This window comes from Cebus imitator, unplaced genomic scaffold (assembly GCF_001604975.1).
Source record: "Cebus imitator isolate Cc_AM_T3 unplaced genomic scaffold, Cebus_imitator-1.0 Scaffold370, whole genome shotgun sequence".
NCBI lineage: Eukaryota > Metazoa > Chordata > Mammalia > Primates > Cebidae > Cebus > Cebus imitator.
The window spans coordinates 815,108-836,832 of NW_016107685.1; the positions used below are offsets into that span (position 1 = coordinate 815,108).

The window sequence follows — 21,725 nt, forward strand, 5'->3', positions numbered from 1 at the left end:
TTCAGGCAATTCTCCTGTCTCAGCCTCCTGAGTAGCTGGGATTACAGGCACGCGCCACCATGCCCAGCTAATTTTTTGTAGTTTTAGTAGAGACGGGGTTTCACCGCGTTGACCAGGATGGTCTCGATCTCTTGACCTTGTGATCCACCCGCCTCGGCCTCCCAAAGTGCTGGGATTACAGGCTTGAGCCACCGCGCCCGGCCTAAGACATGTATATTTCAACCAATATACATGTTTTAAGGAAATGCAGAGGGCATTCAAGAGAGCAAATGATCCTGTAAGTTATCTAGAAAGTAAGAAAGATGATTTCTTCACAAGTTTTAAGATCTCCTGTCAAGGAGCAACCTCCATCAAAACATTTGTTGATGTTCTGTGGTATAAGCTCACTCCTGCGGTCTCCACTACCATATGGGGGGAAATGACCATTAAAATTCGGGGGGACATGTGAGCTACCTGCCCTGCATTCAATGGAAACAGGACTAACCTGGAGGAACACATTCTTGTCTCTCTGGCAGAAGAAGAAAACTTTGATAATTACTGGGAATACCTTCATAATTCAGAATCATTTGTTAGGAGTTACATAAAAAATCATATTAAAAGATATTGTTCAGACAATGGAGATGAAAAAATGAAGACTTTTTTTGAAAAAAGCTTAATTGATACCAAGAATATCATCCTCTCTGCCATTCATGAATCCACATAAGTAGCTAAAGATAAAAGCAGCACTGCATCTGGGTGGTTGGATTTATTCTGTGCTCGCCTGCGGTGCAACTTGATTTTCCCATGAAGACACTTGATAAGCATCGAACATCAGGAGATAAAACATACTGAATTTCTTAAAGAAGCCATGAGTGCAGCTCTTGATCTTACAATGAAGAAAACAGAACAGAATTATTCAAGTATGCCCATGGAAACAATGGTTTCTAGAATTAAGAAAATGTTCTCTGAACATCTCCGTGGCTGCTGGAAACAATGTCCCAGCTGTGGAGCAATTTGTACAAACACAATTCCTACACATGAAGGAGACCATAGTGTTCCCTTCCACCGTCCTCAGGCTGTCAATGGGGAGGAATGGTATGAAACAGACCATTTTGTCATTGATTGCTATACTAGTTTGGTGGCAAGTGATTGTTTGATGGTTCTTCGGGATGGCAGGAATTTCCCATTTAAGAATTATCGACAAGCAGGAGGGGATTATGCCACGTGGAGCATCACTCCAGATACCTCCATCCAGCTGTACTGGAAATGGTTTGTCTCTCACTTCAGATCAAAGCCAGAAGACAAATATCAGAAAAAAATTTACAGGTAAAGGTAAAATCCCTAATGCATGGGCCAAAATCACAAAGCAGGACGTGCTTGAAGACTTGAAGAAACAATAATGCTCAGTGACCACAAAAGACCCCCAGTATCTGAAGAAAAGAGGCAGTATATCTGAAAAACCCAAAACAACTACTTACAGTTAGAACCTTCATCATTTCCATTTTTAAAATAAAATGAGTAAAAATCAATCAATTAACACATTAAGAGATGAACATTTCCAGTAAAAGGATTTCATTTCTCTCTGTTTTGATTCCTCTAGTTTAAAAACAACTAACTAAAATCTGTTAATATATAACGAAATCAAATAACATTATTTTAGAAACCTGTTTCATAGCTTAAACTATTATTCTAGATATTGCTTTTTTATTTTTAAATATTTAAGTCTCAGAGAAAGTCATTTTAACAGAGGAAAATCAAAATCATTTGAGGCTGCAACAAATTTCTATAGAATAACTGTATCAGTATTTCAGCCAATATACATGTCTTGACTGTAAGCTATAAACTGGCTCACTGCAACCTCCACCTCCTGGGTTCAAGCGATTCTCCTGCCTCAGCCTCCCAAGTAGCTGGGACTACAGGCACACGCCACCACTCCTTTTTTTTTTGTATGCTTAGCAGTGACAGGGTTTCACTATGTTGGTCACGCTGGTCTAGAACTCCTGACCTCAAGTGATCCACACACCGCAGCCTTCCAAAGTGCTGGGATTACAGGCACGAGACATTGCCAGACTTTTCAATTTTTTAGTGGATCGTTTTCCCACTCTAAAGTTTCAAGAAAAACTTATTAATCTTTAAATATAAAAACATTCATGGAACGTTCATGATTCCCAAGCATAGCAATATTTATGCATATTCTGTTCTTGGAAAGAATAAATCAGAGACTTGACCAAGATAGAGACATCATCAAATCAGGAAACATTGTCAAGCAAATATGGGAAGTAGAAATCAAATAATTGTTTTTCTCACTTAACCTCCACCCTGTTCTTCCTTGATATATTGACAATTCCCTATGCAAGCTAAGACAAAAAAAAGTCACAAAGCTTTGCTTTTCAAAGCTTGGTGTTGGTGTACAACTTGATGTACAAGTCTGAGAATTGGCTTTTGGAGCAAAATTTATGATGACCAGATAAAATGTACCATTTTAATGAAGTCTGTGGACAAGGTTCAATTAGATTAGCTATTTTTAAATGATTCCTTGATTATTTTGAACTGATTACTTAAAGGAAAATATCAAAAGTATACAGGTTTAAGGCCAGATACAGTAGCTCATGCCTGTAATCCCAGCAGTTTGGGATGCTGGGGCGGACAGATCACCTAATGTCAGGAATTTGGGACCAGCCTAGCCAGTACGGTGAAACCCCGTCTCTACTAAAAATACAAAAGTTAGCCAGGCATGGTGGTAGGTACCTATAATCCCAGTTACTTGGGAGGCTGAAGCAGGAGAATGGCTTGAACCCAGAAGGCATAGTTTGCAGTGAGCCGAGAATGTGCCACTGCACTCCAGCCTGGGCGATAGAGCGAGAATACATGTTTAAAAAAAAAAAAAAAAAAAGCATACAGTTTTTACAAATATCCTACTACACTTAACTGGGTTCTAATATTTCAATAAGAAATTTATTTTTATACATAAAAGTGCAATGAAATGCTTTCCTCCACATCGGGCATATTTGTGACTCTTCTTCACACCATTTGAGCCATAAGTTCATAATTAGAATAAAAATGAAGAACACTCTGAATCCAACCAGGGCCTCATAAGTGAAGGAAATCACCCTTCTGCAAACCTATACCTTATGCTAGGTTCTCAAAGTTGATGATCTAAAGGAATCCTGGTGCAAAGAAGAAAATCTCTTCATGTTGGACATAAATGCACCCATTGGCTTCCATTTACAGGTGTACTCTATCTTTCATAAACAATGAAAATAGACAGTCCAGGAAGCAGTAGCCAAATGACTTGGATCTTCAGAGCTTGGAGATAGAAATGCTAACCGTATCTCCTTTGTCCTCTCAAAGGGCTTCCAGCATATTCTCAACGTCAGGTCAAATGACTAATCCCTCCAAAAAAAATTGAGGATAGAAAAATTACAAAGGAAACGTGTTGTTTTTTTTTTTTTGAAAAACATTCTTTCTAATTATGGTTTCTTTTGCTGTGCAGTTCTTTAGTTTAATTAGATCTCATTTGTTTATTTTTGCTTTTGTTGCCATTGCTTTTGGTGTTTTAATCATTAAGTCCTTGCCCATGCCTATGTCCTGAATGGTATTGCCTAGGTTTTCTTCTAGGGTTTTTATCGTGTTAGGTCTTACGTTTAAATATTTAATCCATCTGGAGTTAGTTTTTGTATAAGGTAAAAGGAAGGGATCCAGTTTCGGCTTTCTGCATATGGCTAGCCAGTTTTCCCAACACCATTTATTAAATAGGGAATCCTTTCCCCATTGTTTTTGTCAGGCTTGTCAAAGATCAAATGGTTGTAGATGTGTAGCATTACTTCAGAGGCCTCTGTTGTGTTTCATTGCTCTATATCTCTGTTTTGGTACCAGTATCATGCTGTTTTGATTACTGTAGCCTTGTGGTATAGTTCGAAGTCAGGTAGTGTGATGCCTCTACCTTTTGAAGAGTATAGTTTTTCTTTTATTCTCTAGAAAATAATGTTAGTGAGAGTTGGAAGGATATCCTAAAACAATAAAATTGAAACATGTTGGAAGCAGAACCCCTGTCCTGCATGGTGGCTGTCTTTCACATCACTGTATCCTTAAAAACTGTTCAGTGTTCAATTAATATTTTCAGAATGTTTTTTCTGTTTGTTTGATGAATTTGTAAAAGTCTTTAACTAAAGTGAAATAAGCCAAGCATAGAAAGAAAGAAATAACATGTTTGGCCAGGCGCAGCAGCTCGCACCTGTAATCCTGGCACTTTGGGAGGCCAAGGCAGGAGGATTGCCTGAGGTCAGGAGTTGAGGCCAGTCTGGCAAACATAGTGAAATCCCGTCTCTATTAAAAATACAAAAAAATTAGCCAGGCGTGGTGGCAGGTGCCTGTAATTCCAGCTACTCGGGAGGCTGAGGCAGGAGAATTGCTTGAACCCAGGAGGAAGAGGTTGCAGTGAGCCGAGATCACACCATGCACTCCAGTCTGGGTGATGGAGCCAGACTCAGTCTCAAAAAAAAAAGAAAAAAAAAGAAGATAGATAACACATGTTCTCACTCATAGGTCAGGACTAAGAGTTGCTCTCATAGAATTAAATGGAGTGGTTACTAGAGGCTGGGAAGGGAAAGGCTAGAAAAGGGATAGGGAGAGGTTGGTTAAAGAATACAAAATTGCTGGCCACAGTGGCTCACGCCTGTAATCCCAGCATGAGGCATGTGGATCATGTGGTCAGTAGTTTGAGACCAGCCTGGCCAACATGGTGAAACCCTCTCTCTACTAAAAATATTTTTAAAATTAGCCAAGCATAGTGGTGCATGCCTATAATCCCAGCTACTTGGGAGACCGAGGCAGGAGAATTGCTTGAACCCAGGAGGCAGGGTTGTAGTGCACCAAGATTGCACCACTTCCATCTAAAAAAAAAAAAAAAATATACAAAATTACAGCTAGATAGGAGGAATAAGTTTTATGGTCCTATAGTTCTGGAGGGTGACTATAGTTAATAATAATTCATTGCATATTTTCAAACAGTGAGAAGAAAAGATTTTAATGTTCTTAACATAAAGAAATGATAAATGTTTAAGGCGAAAGACATGCTAATTACCCTGATCTAATCATTACACATTATATACATGTACCAAAATCTCACTCTGCATATACACCAGGGAATATGCAGCCATAAAAAATAACAAGATTATGTGTTTTGCAGGAGCATGGATGGAGCTGGAGACCATTGTCCTTAGCAAACTAATGCAGGAACAGAAAAATAAACACTGCACATTTTCACTTATAAGTGGGAGCTAAATGATGAGAACTCATGGACACAAAGAGGGCAACAACAGACACTGGGGCCTACTTGAGGGTGGAGGGTGGGAGGAAGAAGAGGATCAGAAAGATGAAGAAGCAGGTATAAGCCAAATGTTGAGAGTTAGCGAATGCCAGCCTGCAGTTGTCATCACCTAGGCTTAGTACCTGGGTGATGAAATAATCTGTACAAGAAGCTCTCATGACATGAGTTTGCCTGTATAACAAATCTGCATGTGTAACCCTGAACCTGAATAAAAGTTTTTAAAAATCTCACTCTGTACTGCATAAACATGTACAAATATTATGTGTGAATTAAACATTTTTAACAAGGTATCACATGTATGTTAACCTTGACTTTCAAACCAAAATTAGTGTGTGTAAAATTTCAAAAGTCTTTGATAAATTCCTCAGGATTTTAAGCTGCATGGTTATTAAATGAGATTCAGAGGCTGTTCTCAAGATATCACACAAAAAAAAATGGGAAAGAGGTAAATTGAGATAAAGCAAAGATGACTACGTAGAGATGGAGATTTCTGGGATAGACTGGAGACAGTAGCGCTGCCACCAAGGTGGGGTTACTGTTGGAGAGGATTACAGTGTCAGTGGGTTGGGCAGCACTGGGGCAGGAGACCTCAGGAGTCAGGAGGCATGAGATCATCAAGAAGGGAAACACCTGCATTCAAAATCCTCACTCTGTAAAAAAATTAGACCAGTCTTTCTAGTTCTAAGATTGCATGATTATCAAATTTATTTACTGATCTACTAATCACCATGGTACAAGGAATTCAAAATGAAAACATCATCTATTAACAAATTGTTTTGTGAAACCAATAAATAAAAGGGTTGGGAGAGACACTGGGTCCAGGTGCAGCTCACAGGATGAGGTGGCCAGAGTTATGAGGTTGGCAGGAATAGGGTTCCCACGGTCAGTGGAATGGGTCAGAGTCATTGCAAGTGGGACCATGTCTCCATAGACATGGGAATTGGAGATCACTTCAGTAGATACAGGGATGTTCCAGTCAGTTAAGGCAGAGAGCCAAGTACAGAGAGAAAGAAGGAGTCACAAGGCCTGTAGAAAAGGGGCTAGCAGGGTGATGGATTCTAGAACAACATCAAATCACATGAACAAGTTGTGAGTTACTCACTTACATGTGGCATCTAACTTTGAAATCATAGAGGTAGAAAGGAGAATGTTTGTGCCTGGGCACAGTGCCTCACGCCTATAATCCCAGAACTTTGGGAAGCTGAGACTGATGGATCACAAGAGGTCAGGAGTTGCAGACCAGCCTGGGCACCATGGTAAAACCTCGTCTCTACTAAAAACACAAAAATTAGCACAGTGTTGTGGCAGGTGCCTGTAATCCTAGCTACTCGAGAAGAGAGGCAAGGGAATCACTTGAACCTGGGAGGCAGAGGTTGCAGTGAGCAGAGATAGCACCACTGCACTCCAGCCTGGGTGGCACATGGCGATTTGTCTCAAAAACATAAAAAAAGCAAAAGAAAAAAGAAAGAAAGTAGAATGTTTGTCACCAGAGCTGGGGTAGTGGGTGGGGGAAAGCAGAAATGTTGGTCGAAGGGTAAAAAGAGAGAGAGGAAGCAAGAAGGAGAAGGTAATTCAAGATGAAGAAGCAGGTATAAGCCAAGTGTTGAGAGTTAGAGAATGTCAGCCGGCAGTGGTCATTAAAAGCACAAACTTGGAAGCTAGGCTATTAGGTATGCAAAGGGCCTCCACTGTTTACCACATGTGGGAACTTGGATGGGTTAGTTTATCTGTCTCTGTTTCATTTCCTTCATATATAAAATAGTGCAACCTCAGTGAAGTGTTAAGAATAACTTGAAATAATATATATGCCTGAAACATGGTACATGTGCCAATAATGTTAGGTAGTAGCATTGCCAACAGCAGCAGAAGCAGCAATAACCGCAGCAAAAGTCATGTTAATAGAAGTAACGATAGCATTTATTAACATTATTATTGCCATTATACTGAAATGTAGTTATGGCTACACTCCATCTTAATTGTAAGGTCCTGAAGAAGAGGGTCCAAGTTCTGCTCTGTCACCTAGGTTGGAGTGCAGTGGTGCGATCTTGGCTCACTGCAACCTCTCTGGCCCAAGCAATTCTCCTGTTTCAGCCTCCTGAGTAGCTGGGATTACAGGCACCTTTCACCACTCCCAGCTAATTTTTATATTTTTTAGTAGAGATGAGGTTTTACTATATTGGCCAGGCTGATCTCGAGCTCCTGACCTCAGGTGATCTGCCTGCCTCAGCCTCACTAAAGTGCTGGGATCACAGGTCTGAGCCACCACGCCAGGCCAGTCCAAGTTCTTTATTTTAACTGAAGCAGCAGTTATAAATGTGCTTGCTTTATTGTTTCCTGTATCTATATTTTATTTTCTCTTAATAGGATTTTTAAAATAAAATATAATTAAAACATAAACCTCAACAAAGGGGTGACGAACGGAGGGAAGATATGTGAGTAGGCCCGCACAGAATTAGAGTGTTATTGTGGGTTCCAGAGGCAACAGTTATCAAATAACATTGTTATTTCTAATGAAATTCAAGGAATTTGCATTTAATCCAAATTGGAAAAGATGTAAACCAGGAACAAACTACCTGATAGTTTATGTATCTTTGGTGATTTTCTTTTGAGCCATGGGAACAATCATGTTTATTTTGCAGTACATTGTAAATCCCATCCACTCCTCTGTGAAGACATGGAACTGTGCCACCCAGATCCTCCTTCAAGAGAAGACTTGCTGCCCAGCTGAGGGGAGTGAAGTAAGCAGCCAGGCTTCAGCTGTCAGATCTTCCCAATCTACCTCAATTGCAGAGAGGCCCTTCACCTGAGGCCATGCCCTTCCTGGTGTAGCCTGTATCCAGACGCTGAAGCAGAATGGTAAAAAAGACCCAGCCATTTTAGCCTGACACAGGATGCTCTGTTAGTCTTCACTCAACAGAGCTCTCCACCAGGTTCAGAGAAGGTTTGTAAGACCTGCATCATAGCTCAATTTCTTTCTCTGCCAAATCCTACTTTTGCCCCTTTTCTTCACAGGTGTTGATCCCTAATAAACATCTTGCCCTCCACATTGTTTCGCCATCTGCTCTTGGGGAAATCAAGCTGCAACATGCTTCAAGGCATTAGTAGATATTGCGATGTTCAGATAGATTTGAACAACGGGGTGGTGAATAGTAAAGAAGTAGTGCAAAATGAAAATGAGGGCTGTATAACAATCTCCTCTTCCCAACATGTGTAGGAAGAAAGCAGCATCCTTTCAAGGAGTGAGAGAATGCAGACCTTTCAGAAGTGACCAGCAGGCAGGAAAGTGGCCCACAGCCCTCTTGAGAGGAGCAGAGAGGAGCATGAGACATAGCTGCCAGATGGGCAATTCATTATTAAGTGATCATTAGAAAACAGAAAACTGGTGGATAAAAATAAAAGAAGTAAAACTGATAAGCAGGTAAGAACAGATATTTCTTCTACATGGCTTTCAAATTGGGGATAGGTGGGGTGGAGTCAAGAAATGAAGCCTAGGCCTTGCAAATGCATCCCTTAGTAGAAGTGAAATAGAAGTAACAGTTACATTAAGCCAAAACAAGGAGCCTTGCCTTGGTCCCACATGTGATCTAGACTTGTTCCTGGCAGAGCTAAAGCTTTATCATCCTATGTACTGGGGAGGCGCCTATGGATGCAAGTAGAGTTTACACCCATACATCAGCCACACTTTAAATCCATAAAGTTTTCCCAAAGCCTCTTCTGCCTCAGCATCTAACTTAGTTCTTCTGAGTCTCTGGAATCCCAGTGCGGCTGGAAAACGGAAATCATAATGTAGGGTTCATAGATACAGAATGGCAGCGTCAAGAGCAACTACTGGTCTTCGTAAGAGCATCACAGACCCTCTCAGCCATGAATTAACTTGCTCTGTTTCTGCCTCCCTTTCTAACTAGAGCTGCGCTTCTTATGGCCTCCTAACTTTTTTCTGAGGCCCTAGTTTGGCTTCCAGCTAAAATTACATTGAAGTTGCAGGCACTTCTCTCACCACCAGATGGTGATAAAGAGCCTATCAGGGTAATGAATTCTGAGATTTCCCAACTAGAGCACAGTTAGCATTTAGAGTCATAATTTATTGTGGGAAACTCGCCTGTGCATTATAGGATGTCTAGCAGCACCTCTGGCCTCTATCCATTAAATGCTAGTGCCACTACTCACAGTTATGGCAATATAAATGTCCCTAGGCATTGTCAAAAGTCCCTGAAACATTGGCATTGCCCCAGTGGAGAACCACTGTGAAATGAAGTGTTTTAAGAATTAAGTAGGAGAAAGAAAATGAATGAAATTTTGATGAAAGTTTTGAAACACTTTGTTATTTTGTATAAAATTACATTTATTGAAAAATTCAAAAATGTGGAAAAACATAAAAAGATAAAATCAAAAATGCCCAAAATCCTGTCTTTCAGATCAACTTCTGTGAACATTTTTATGATTATCCTTCTAGGCATATGGACACATAGGAAAAAACATAGAATTTTGCATCCATGGCAATGTACAATACACATACTCCTAAATTTGACTCATAAATGGCACTGCAGTTAACATAGAGCTTTAAGCATGTTTTTTTGGGTTTTTTTGTTTTGTTTTGTTTTGTTTTTGAGACAGAGTCTCATTCTGTCACCCAGGCTGGAGTGTAGTGGCACAATCTTGGCTCACTGCAACCTCTGCCTCCTGGGTTCAAGTGATTCTCCTATGTCAGCCTCCCAAGTAGCTGAGATTACAGGTGCATGCCACTATGCCTGGCTAATTTTTGTATTTTAGTAGAGACAGGGTTTTGCCATGTTGCCCAGGCTGGTCTCGAACTCCTGACCTCAGGTGATTCGCCGGCCTTGTACTCCCAAAATGCTGGGATTACAGGCATGAGCCACCACGCCCGGCCTGAACATACATCTTTGCACAGCTTGAGTGTGACAGTTTTCCATTCCACATTTCCTGTGTATCTACAATTTTGCCAGGACAGGACCCACAGCTTTACTAAGTAATTCAGACATAGAAATTCTTCCAAAGATGTACAAAAGCTGGTGGAAAGAAATGTGAGCAGGTCTAGTGCAGTGGCTCATGCTGTCTCTACTAAAAATACAAAAATTAGCCAGGCGTGGTGCCAGGTGCCTGTAATCCCAGCTACTCAGGAGGCTGAGGCGGGAGAATCACTTGAACTGGGAGGTGGAGGCTGCAGTGAGCCAAGATCATGCCACTCAAGACTGGGCAACAAGAGGGAGACTCCATTTCAAAAACAAAAAGTGTGAATAGAAGGTAGAATAAATATAATTAATGACATGGAAATGCAAGGTGGAATATTTGGCAAAATTGAGAAATAACTGATTAGATGTCAGGGACACCTTCACAGACATGGGCCTAGATACAAGCAACATAAAAGTTAGTCTCAGCCAAGCATGGTGGCTCATGCCTGCAATCTCAAAGCTTTGGGAGGCTAAGGCAGGTGGCTCACTTGAGATCAGGAGTTCAAGACCACTCTGGCCAACATGGTGAAACCCCATCTAAAAAAAAAAAATGTTAATCTCATCTCCTTTTTCTTCAACCATAGTACTTAGAAAAATTATTTGTTTAAATGCATATTTCCTCTGGGCATGATGGCTCTCACCTGTAATTCCAGCGCTTTGGAAGGCTGGGACAGGAGAGTCACTTGAGGTCAGGAGTTTTAAGACCAGTCTGGGCAACGGAGCAAGACTCCATCTGTACAAATAATTTTCAAATAAAGAAAAAAATGTGTATTTCCCCTGCTCCCCTGTGTGCAGGCGAGGGCCAACTTTCTCTTCTTTATATATCCTGTATTTACTATAGGCCTCCCACTTATCAAACCTTTAGTAAACATTTACTGAATGGAGCTATTTATTGGAAACTTTCCTGCTTGAAGAGCATTCTCCAAAACAAAGAGAAGCATGGATCATGTAGGAGACAGAGGGTTATGGATTGAAGTTCAAATTCCCTCCAACTTCCCAGACTCAAAGGCAGATCAGGAAACATGGATAAGAAAGAGAGGAGAAAGGAAGCAAAAAAAGGTAAATTGATATGCACTTCTGTGATCTCTTGCTCTTTCTGTGATCTCTTTCCTTTTCTGGCAACCTTATCCAAGGAAAACTCTCAATGACCTTGCAGTAGGGCAATTGGGGATGATTCTAAGGCTTACACTACACCCCAGATGATGTACAGAAACATTTTACTGTCTTTATTTTAGTCTATAATCTGATATCCCTCTCAAATCCCTATCTACAGATTAGCAGGAGAAAAAAAAAAATTAGTTCAATCTAATTTTAATTTAGTCTAACCTGACAATATAAATATACCTTCAGAAATTATTATTTCTATTGGATAAAATAATGATAACTCAGAAAGCCTCTACTTCCCTTGCTTCTCTCCCCAGTGTATGATGGAGAGACTGTGGTTATGCAATCCCCTGCCACAGAGAAGGAAATATAGCCTCAGGCTGGTTTTTATGTTGTGGCAGCTCCATCTGCTGGTCTCTGGGGCACCTAATTATTCAACATTCTGTAGAACACGGCGGCTGAATTGGCTGGTTCACATGGGGTCTGTACTTTTTATAGGGACAATGTTCCTGAGTTGCTAAGGCTGTTAAGAAAAATTTTGCTGTCTGCAGAACCCTGAGTTGATTGCCACATCCTCCAGCATGCAAGTTGGTCCAGCAGTCCACACTACCTTATTGTTGAATCAACTCATTTTGCTATTGCAGGCCTAGGACAGTCCACTGGGTTTCAATCCAGTATCTAAACCACACAAAAATTCAAGGTATCTTTGTAAAATTAAGCCTCCTTCTGCCTAACCATGATGTGCTACATTTCTGTGAATGAATCCTAAAGTTGATGCATGGCATAATCCATTTGGATGTCAAACGACTAATATTACCTCAGTCTTATATTTTTGGACAAAATTCTAACTCCCTCCAGACAAATGAATGCCTCCAATAGACTAAGGAGAAGCCCTGATAATGACATTTTTATCTACATCCTCATCTTCAATTTTGTTGCCTGATGAGTTCAAAGCCCATGCTCTGTTCACTTCACCTCCAGGACCTTGGTCTGGAAAAGCTGAGGTTTGGAAGATTAGCAGGAGAGAGACAAGAAAAATGCCTGGTCACACCACACCACATCGATCTTGAATTCTCACAGACAAAAACACCTTTATCTATTTGAAAATTTCTCCATCAAAATTAAGAATCAGACATGTTGGAAGCTTGGCCATTCATTCAATACACACTCATGGAGTACCTATTATGTGTGATGTATTCTGACAGGCACAATGTGTAACCCACTGTGTTCGTTTCCTCTTCCTACTATAATTACAAATTATCACAACCTTGGTGGCTAAAAACAATGAAACAGATTTATCTTACAGTTCTGGAGGTCAAAGTCTAAAATTAGGACTTATGGAACTAAAAACAAGGTTATTGGCAGAGCTTCATACCTTCCAAAGACACTCAGGGAAAATTCTTTTTTTTTTTTTCCTTTTCTGCTTCTACCTTCCTTGACTCATGACCTTCTTCCATCTTCAAAGTCAGCAACGAGAAGTCAAGTTTTTCGGTGCCTCACACCAATGTTTGACCCTACTGCCTCCTTCTTATAAGGATGATTGTGATTACACTGGGCCCACCTGGATAATCCAGGATAATCTCCCATCTCAAGATTGTTAATTTAATCACATCTGCAAAGTTATTTTTGCCATATGAAGTAACATTCACAGGTTCAGGGGAGTAGGAGGTAGATTTTTTCGGGGGACCTTTATTTGTCAGTATTAAACTTCCACCTTGGGAATGTTTTAACTGTTTTGCTATAAGCATTGCTGCATGTCTTCTGGTGCACATATATACACATTTCCATTAGGTATGTGTGTATATACTTGGACTAGGATTTCTGGGTCATAGCATATATACATTTTCAACTTCTGTAGAGTACCAACCAGCTTTCAAAGAGTGTGTTACAATTTATGCCTTTATCAGAAATGTACAAGAATTCCAGTTGCTTCTCATACTCAATAAGACTTAATTTTATCAGATAGTCTTTTTAACTTTAGCCATTCTGGAGTACATAGTACTATTTCAACATAGTTTTAATATGCATTTCCTTAATAATGAAATTTTACATTTTTGTCCTTTTTTGACTATTTGAATATTCACTTTTATAAAATCCCTGCTCAAGTTTTTCACCCATTTTTATCTTGTGTTGATTTTATAGGACTTCTTTACATATTCTGTCAACAAGCCCTTTGTCAGTTATAAGAGGTGCATACATGACTTGGGCCACAAAATATGTGCATAAATTTGAAATGTAAATTTCAACTGATTTCATACAGGTTACCATTTCAGTTTTATAGTATAGAATTAAGCTAAACAAAGAATTTTACAAATCTGTGATAAATAATTCTTAAACAGAAAGTACTTTTTTATTAAAATACATATTCTAAAGACATGAACAGGGCAAGTCTGTTTTTTTGTTTTGTTTTGTTTTCTTGAGATGGAGTTTCTCTCTTGTTGCCCAGGCTGGAATGTAACGGCACAATCTCAGCTCACGCAACTTCTGCCTCCCAGGTTCAAGTGATTCTCCTGCCTCAGCCTCCTGAGTAGCTGGGATTACAGGCATGCACCACCACGCCCAGCTAATTTTGTATTTTTAGTAGAGATGGAGTTTCTCCATGTTGGTCAGGCTGGTCTTGAACTCCGAACCTCAGGTGATCCGCCCACCTCAGCCCCCCAAAATGCTGGGATTATAGGCGTGACCCATACCACGCCCAGTCTTTTTTAAAAATTCGTTTGCTTATCCTTAAACGAACAAAATACCCAATGCTAAAATATGACTGGGTTTAGTAGAGATCAAGAGCAAACGGTAAAGGTACTGGGCCACTTAGAAGTGCAGGGGTTTAAAACGTGTATTAATTATTGTTACAGAAGGGTTTTAACAATAGGATTAACAAAATATTTAAATAAAGCTAATCTAAATATCTTAAATGGATGGTAGGAATGAATAAATGACAAGAGAATCGGTGGAAGAGTAACAAGTAAAAGTCATTAGCCAGGGTAAAAACAAATACGTATTTATAGGACCCAAACTTTATCAAAAGCTGATGAAAGAACCTTACGGTATGTGAATTTAGCTCAATAAAGCCATGTGAGGCCTGTGACTATATTTAAAATGGAAATCTGATCATGTCATTCCTCTACCTTAAATGCTACAGTGGCTTCCCACTACCTTTTAAAACAGAGTTCAAAATTATTAAAATGATAAAGACAGAGTTCGAAATTATTAAACTAATTTACAGTATAATTTATACACAATGGGATTCATGCTTCAATCCAGCCTCAGTGCTCACCCCTTTCCAGTCACTTCTCCAGCCACAGTGAACTTTTCTTCAGGCCAGAAAGGCTCCCATGAACTTTTCTGTTTTTTTTTTTAAACTACATTTTAAGTTTTGGGGTACATGTGCATAACGTGCAGGTTTGTTACATAGGTACACATGTGCCTTGGTGGTTTGCTGCATCCATCCCCCCCATCATCTACATTAGGTATTTCTCCTAATGTTATCCCTCCCCAATAACCCCACCACCCCCCTGCTATCCCTCCCCTAGCCCCCCACCCCCCAACCGGCCCCAGTGTGTGATGTTCCCCTCCCTGTGTCCATGTGTTCTCATTGTTCAACACCCATTTATAAGTGAGAACACGCAATGTTTGATTTTCTGTTCCTGTGCCAGTTTGCTGAGAATCATGGTTTCCAGCTTCATCCATGTCCCTGCAAAGAACATGAACTCATCCTTTTTTATGGCTGCATAGAATTCCATGGTGTATATGTGCCACATTTTCCTTATCCAGCCTATCTTTGATGGACATTTGGGTTGGTTCCAAGTCTTTGCTATTGTAAACAGTGCCACAATAAACATACATGTGCATGTGTCTTTATAATAGAATGTTGTATATTCTTTGGGTATATACCCAATAATGGGACTGCTGGTTCAAATGGTATTTCTGGTTCTAGATCCTTGAGGAATCGCCACACTGTCTTCCACAATGGTTGAACTAATTTACATTCCCACCAACAGTGTAAAAGTGTTCCTATTTCTCCACATCCTCTCCATTATCTGTTGTCTCCTGATTTTTTAATGATCGCCATTCTAACTGGAGTGGGACAGTACCTCAATGTGGTTTTGATTTGCATTTCTCTAATGACCAGTGATGATGAGCTTTTTTTCATCTGTTTGTTGGCTGCATAAATGTCTTCTTTTGAAAAGTGTCTGTTCATATCCTTCACCCACTTTTTGATGGGATTTTTTTTCTTGTAAATTTGTTTAAGTTTTTTGTAGATTCTGGTTATTAGCCCTTTGTCAGATGGGTAAATTGCAAAAATTTTTTCCCATTCTGTTGGTCGCCAGTTCACTCTAACGATAGTTTCTTTTGCTGTCCCATGTACTTTTTCTTCTGGGCCTTCAAACATGCCATTTCTTTCATTCAGAACACTCTTCCCCTACTTTTTCATGTAGCCTACTCCTATGTATCTTTAGGTCCCAACTTAGCCATCACTTCCTCAGAAAAGCCTTCTGTGACCCACTAAACTACATATACCTTAAATTTCCTCCATTATATATTCCAGAAAAACCTATATTGTTCCTTTCTAAGCATGTAAATCCACTTCTACATATCTGTTTAATGTTTAACTCCTTATAGATCATACACCTTATAAGAACAGTTATCCAATGAATTCCAAACAGCTAATTCAATTGTTGGTGCATAGTAAGTTTTAACAGATATTGAATGAATGAAAGAAACCTAGGCCAGGTACGGTGGCTCATGTCTGTAATCCCAGCACTTTGGGAGGCTGAGGCAGCAAATCATTTGAGGTTAGGAGTTCAAGACCAGCCTGACCAACATGGTGAAACCCCGTCTCTACTAAAAATACAAAAACCTTAGCCAGGTATGCTGGCAGGTGCCTGTAGTCCCAGCTACTTGGGAGGCTGAAGCAGGAGAATCACTTGAACCCAGAAGGCAGAGGTTGCAGTAAGCTGAGATCATGCCACTGAACGCCAGCCTGAGCAACAGAGCAAAACTCCATTTCAAAAAAAACAAAAAGAAAGAAACCTGGAGTGGGGTTGAAGGTAGTGACTTGATATTTACTGAGCTATACTGGAATTCAAATGTAGTTCTTCTCTTTCCAAGAATAAAACTTCTCTTAACTTTTTTCACAAGGGCTTTTCTCTGTTTCCTCACCTGCAAAATAACTGCGGTGTTCTTAGTCTGGAGGTCTGATACCCAAGGGGTCAATGAATAAAACTCAGGATGTTCATAAACTTGAATGGGGAAAAAAATATGCCTTTATTTTCATTGACCTTTACTGCAATGTAGCATTTTCTTCCATTTGTATGTAGGTGGCAAACCACAATAGTATTAGTTGATATGATTCTAATTCTAAATAGTACATATTACAATGTCACCAATTTGTAGATTTTTAAAAAGTATTTTGAAAACAACATAATTGGTTTCCTTTGTAATTCTTTGTATTTTCTTTCATACATTTAAAAGCATTATTCTGAGAAGATTAAGATTGCTCAGTCTTGGCCAAAAGGCACAAAAAAGGCTAAGAACCCTTAGACTAGATGATCAGTAAGTCTCCTTCCAAACGAATCCAGTTTATAGCTACTGTCTCCTCTGATGTGACTATTGCCCAACTTTTATCTGATTCAAAGGTTTCCAAAATATATAAGCAGGGAATAAATAAAAGAACCAATTTCCAGTGGTGCAGAAATATATCAGTGAGGATGAGAGAAAGTACCCAAAGCAAAAACAAATCAGATGCTTTGCAAATAATACAGTCAGTAACATGTTTGAGTTCAGATGCATAGGAAGAACTAAACTGGAGAGACTTTTTAAAAGATTTGGACCCAGTAGTGAAAGGTCATAGAGAACGGGAAAGGTCAGAGAGGCACAATCAGAGAGATATTTAGTGTTGAGGTGTAATGAAAGCTAGGTGACAAGAAATGGGCCTAGCCACACAATAAATTATCAATAACAGGCCAGGTGTAGTGGCTCATACCTGTAATTTTAGCACTTTGACGGGCTGAGGTGGGAAGATTGCTTGAGCCCAGGAGTTTGAGACCAGCTTGGGCAATACAGTGAGACCCCATCTCTACAAAAAATACAAAAATTAGCCAGGTGTGATGGCACATACCTGTAGTCCCAACTACTTGGGAGGCTGAGATGAAAGGATCCCTTTAGTCCAGGAGGCAGAGGTTGCAGTAAGCAGAGATCTCACCTCTGTACTCCAGCCTGGGCAACAGAGTAAGCCCCTGTCTCAAAAAATTAAAATAAATTTAAAATTCTCAACTTCCAAATGAAAGAGAAAGGAGAGAATGAATAATTGTTCTAAGTAAAGGTGATGTCATCAAGAAACACAAAGAAATCAAATTTCTCTCTTTTAAGGTTTTTTTTTCTTTTTTATGAATTTGTAAACTTTTTTACAAACTTAGAAAAGCACAGCGCTAGCGTGGGTATAAAAGGGAGGGGAGAGGAAATGGGATACATGAGTCAGAGTCCTTCTCTGACCTTGAAGGACCTAATAATTTCAGCAGCAGTCAGTTCATCTCACTAATAATACAAGGAAATAAAGCAGGGAGGGGAAAGAACACCACATGAAGCGAATAAGCCAAATCGGAAACAGCTAGTCACCGTTTCCAGAATGAAGTCACCGTAGAGGATTGTGCTGATTCTATCCAAATTCTGCCCCTCTATCACCCTGGACCACCTCAACTTTAGTTACATGTAAATCCAGAGTTAATTTTTCTAAATTAAATTGCTTACAAGGCTTCTTGCTTCCACTTGGGATGTGTTTTGATTTGTTGTTATCCTCAATATTCTGGTGACTCTGAAAAACTCATTTTACTGATCACCTAATATGATCATCATTCCATCAGATACTAGAGATAGGCTGTGTCTTTGTCCAGTGCCTCCCAAAACACTGGATTCAGAGAAGGGTTAAGACCCTGCTCTGAGGGTAGGAATTAATTAATATATGTCAAGAAAGAGCCAGTTCCTAGGATATTTCTAGACATTCAGGATTCTAGAGATAGAATCAGAAGTTGGTTTGGGGTTTACTCAATAATAGCTTCCCATCATCATCACTAAATCCCTGACCAAACCCTTCCTGCACTCCCCTAAACTGGCTCCCCAAACACTGCTTCACAGAGGCTCCTGCAGAGTAAGATACAGGCATTTAGAGGTTCTCTGCAGTGGCGTCAGCAGATCCAACTCCTTCTTCCAGTAGAGGTTATGGACAAAAATTCTCTTAGAAGCTGGGATCTTTTTTCGTCGGCTGCCTGGCTGGGGTGCAGAAATAAGGGGTGAATTGTCTGTAAAAAGTGTTTAAATAGTAATAAAACTAAAAGTCTATCTGATTTTTATCATCACCTTGTACAACAATTCTAGGCAATGTTAGTGATACAATAACCCTCACCAAAAAAAAAAAAAAAAAAAAATTGTTAATCTAAGTTCTAGGCAATTGCTGCAGTTACTGTTGCATTATAAAAATATGTATGTAATTTTCAAATTATCACTTTTTACATTTATTCACTAAAAATAGTGTATTATACGTGGAAATTAATTTGGAGAACACTAGTTACACAAACTCTGCCACATATATTACTTTTTTTTTTTTTGACAGGAAAGCAGTTTTATTATTACTCAAATCAATCTCCCTGAGCATTCGGGGATCAGAGTTTGGACAACTTCGTGGGTGGGGGAAAAGTTAGTGAGCTGGGAGTGCTAATTGGTCAGGTCATATATGAAATCACAGGGAGTCAAAGCTGTCTTCTTGAACTGAGTCAGTTCCTGGGTGGGGACTACAAGATCAGATGAGTGCCTAGGATACTCACCAAGCCAGACACCCTGTAATGAGGCTACAGCTACAGACACTCCATGACTGGGTTACAGTTATAGGACATCTCCCCAGGACTATTTCTCTATTGTAATTAAATCCATGCATTGGGTCAGCAGTGCCCTGTCAATAGAGACAGTACCAGCGTCAGCCCCCAGTCCAAAAAAACTAGGCAGCTGCTTGGGCTAACATCAGCATCCATCACCAGAGGGGGACTAAAACCATGGGCAGGTAGCCACACAGGCAATCCTGGACAAGCCCCCAAATTTGTAACCACCCAGTGGGTTCACCTTGCCCACTACCTAGAAAGAGCTGATTTAACAAGACAGGGGAATTGCAACAGAGAAAGAGTAATTCACGCAGAACTGGCTGTGCAGGAAACTGGAGTTTTATTATTTCTGAAATCGGCCTCCCATATATTACTTTTGACAAAAATTCATAAGAGTTTAATTAGCTTTTAGGCTCACTTCAGGCACATTTCATGACTCCAACTCCTGTTGTATAAGATCTCCTTGCTTTTAAACATTAGATTTAAGACAAACAACTTTAGTTTTGCAGGATTTTTCTTTTATGAGCATTTTTTTTATTAATGCGAAGTTTCAAAGAAGGCTAATCAAACACCAAAGTATCTCCAAAGAGCCAGACTAAGCATTGAACAACACAGAGTCAGTAGAACATCAAGGTTTAAATTGTTGCTTTAACTTCCTTTTGGCTGGAACCTCAATATTCTGGTAATTCACCAAAATTACCAAAACAAGGAAAAGAGGAGAGACGCCTGTTGTATGTTCTCCAGACCTTTTAGAAAACATGGAGTTGGCCCTATGTATGGAAATCTATAAAAAAGGTGATATTGTAGACATCAAGGGAATGGGTAAGGTTCAAAAAGAAATGCTTTACAAGTGTTACCAGGGCAAAAACTGGAAGAGTCTATAATGTTACTCAGCACGCTGTTGGCATTGCTGTAAAAAGGAAAATAAAAAAGTTAAGGGCAAGATTCTTGCCAAGAGAATTAATGTGCATGTGGAGCACATTAAACACTCTAAGGGACAAAGTAGCCTCCTAGAATGGATGAAAGAAAATGATCAGAAAAAGAAGGGAGCCAAAGAGAAAGGTACCTGGATTCAACTGATGGGCCAGCCTGCTGCACCAAGAGAAGCATACTTTGTGAGAGCCAATGGAGAGGAGCCTGAGCTGCTGGAACCCAGTCCCTATGAATTCATGACACAATAGGTGCAAATAATAATAATAATAAAAGACCCCTGGACTGTTGTTAAAAAAAAAAAAATTGTTCTACTAACAGCAGCCCACAGAAATTGCAGAGAAAGCCGGTAGTAATGCTACAAAAACAAAATGTAAGGAAACTGACATAGAAAAAAAGAATCAAATTTTGAAGACTACCAGAAAAGACAAGAGATGATTGCCTTGTATTGCCAGAAAAAGTCAAAAGGATGATGTTGGATGCTACAATTGTTTTTACCAAATGTAAGCATTTTCTAAAACAATGGATCAATGTTTCATTTTACCTAATTTTTGCTGAGGAAGAGACTCTTAACAAGTTTTTGCCAATAGAAATTTATGATACATTTTCTGGTGGGCCAGGCGCACTGGCTCACGCCTGTAATCCCAGCACTTTGGGAGGCCGAGGTGGGCGGATCATTCATGGTCAGGAGTTTGAGATCAGTCTGGCCAATCTGGTGAAACCTCATCTCTACTAAAAATACAAAAAAAATTAGCTGGGTGTGGTGGCTGGCACCAGTAATCCCAGTTACTTGGGAGGCTGAGGCACAAGGATGGCTTGAACCTGGGAGGCGCGGTTGCAGTGAGCCAAGAGCACACCATTACACTCCAGCCTGGGCAACAAGAACAAAACTTTGTCTCAAAAAACCTTCTGGTGAAAATATCTTAGTGAAATTTTTTAATTGCAAAGACAATTGAAAACTACGAGAATTGTTTCCATAGAAACAAGACATGAATGGTATTGTAATTTCTGTAACTGTGAAGTGTGATTTGTATAAATCTGTCAATGTATTGATAGGTTTATGACTTTTCCTGTTTGCATATTTGCTGATTCATATTAGAGAAGCTTTTCAAAATTAAAATTAGGAAAGAAATGTTCTTTGGTCACGTATAAGCTGACAGAGTGACAAATCTAACTATACTGTCTACTGAATATGTACACATAAAGAGGAGTGATTTCATTTCCTAAAACTGCTATAACAAACTATCACAAACTGTAAAACTTAAAACAACAGAAATTTATTGTTTGTGGCTCTAGAGGCTAGAAGAAAGAAACTGATGTGTCAGCAGCAGGATCCTGCTCTCTGATGGATCTGAAAAAGAATACGTTTTATGCCTTTCCCTTAGCCTCAGGTGTCCTCCAGCAATCCTTGGTATTCATTTATTGATTTGCAACTGCTTAATTCCATAATCTCTGCTTTCAAGGTCACATGGCTTTCTCCCTATATGTCTCTGTCTTTACCTGGTCAGCATCCCCCTGAATGTCCATCTCTCTCTCTCTTCATAT

The 21,725-nt window shown here is 39.7% G+C and overlaps 1 protein-coding gene and 1 pseudogene across 2 annotated transcripts in view; one reads left to right on the top strand and one right to left on the bottom strand.

The window, feature by feature from the left end:
- The window catches only part of LOC108288282, a 7,573-nt pseudogene extending 6,194 nt beyond the window's left edge, over window positions 1-1,379 (top strand).
- LOC108288279 (olfactory receptor 2AG1) overlaps window positions 1-21,725 on the bottom strand; it is a 58,394-nt gene that overhangs the window by 34,883 nt on the left and 1,786 nt on the right. The window lies entirely within an intron of this gene.